This window comes from Carlito syrichta, unplaced genomic scaffold (genome assembly GCF_000164805.1).
Source record: "Carlito syrichta isolate Samal-C Ts95f unplaced genomic scaffold, Tarsius_syrichta-2.0.1 Scaffold303141, whole genome shotgun sequence".
In the NCBI taxonomy this organism is placed as follows: Eukaryota; Metazoa; Chordata; class Mammalia; order Primates; family Tarsiidae; genus Carlito; species Carlito syrichta.
In genome coordinates, this window is record NW_007247237.1 from 1 (window position 1) to 1,221 (window position 1,221).

Below are 1,221 nucleotides of genomic sequence, written 5' to 3' on the forward strand. Positions count from 1 at the left end.
TTTTCTGACTTGGAGTCTCACTCTGTCACCCAGACTGGAGTGCAGTGGCCGCTCCCAGCTACCGCAGCCTCAACCTGCTAGGCTCCGGCGATCCTCCCGCCTCAGCCTTCCAAGTAGCTGGAACTAGAGGCGCGCGCTACCACGCCCGGCTCATTTTTTGACTTATTGTAGAGATGTGGTCTCACCAAGTTGCCCAGGCGGGTCTCGAACCTGCGGGCTCAGGCAATCCACTCACCTCGGACTCCCAAAGTGCTGGGATTACAGGTTGAGCCACCAAGCCTGGCCATGGTGAATATTTTTATGAGTGAAGTCAAGTTCATATACTAAGTTAAAATAACAGATCACAATGTGTAAATCAGTTTCTTTTTTTTTGAGTCTGAGTCTCACTCTGTTGCCCAGCTGGGGTGCAGTGGCACACTCACGGCCACCGCCTCAACCTGCTGTGCTCAGGCAATCCTTCCACCTCAGCCTTCCAAGTAGCTGGGACTACAGGTGTGCACCACCACACTTGGCTAATTTTTTGATTTATTGTAGAGACGAGATCTGGTCTCAAACCCATGGGCTCAGGCCAGGCAATCCTCTCACCCTGGTCTCCCAAAGTGCTGGGATGACAGGCTTGAGCCACTGTGCCCAGTTTCATTTTGTTTTTAAGTATACATATCTATATCTACACACATACACATGTGTATGTATATAGTTGATTCTCATTTGCAGTGCTGTGTTCCATAAAGTCACCCCAAATACTGAATATACTTCCTCCTGTTGCTCTTAGGAAAGGGAATTTATTCAAAAAGAAGAGAGCCCAATTCTCCTGCATACACATTTCCCCTCAAATCCTTCTAGTGGGTTCCTTTGTGGTTCCTTCTTGAAGAGATTTCATGCATGTTACTGAGGATGAAGCTGAGCACTAGATGGATGCTAAGGGTGACTTCCTCATGCATGGGAACCCATTCTACTTCCTGTAACTCCTGGCCACAACCTTTAACTTTCTGTTACTGCAGACTATCCTCAGGGCAGGAAGCTGGAAGGCATAGCCACACAGTGAACCACTGCATGACATCTTTTTTTTTTTTTTTTTGAGTTGGAGTCTCACTCTGTCGCCCAGACTGGAGTGCAATGGCCACTCCCGGCCACCGCAGCCTCAACCTGCGGGGCTCCGGCGATCCTTCCGCCTCAGCCTTCCGAGCAGCCGGAAATACAGGCATGCGCTCCCACGCCCGG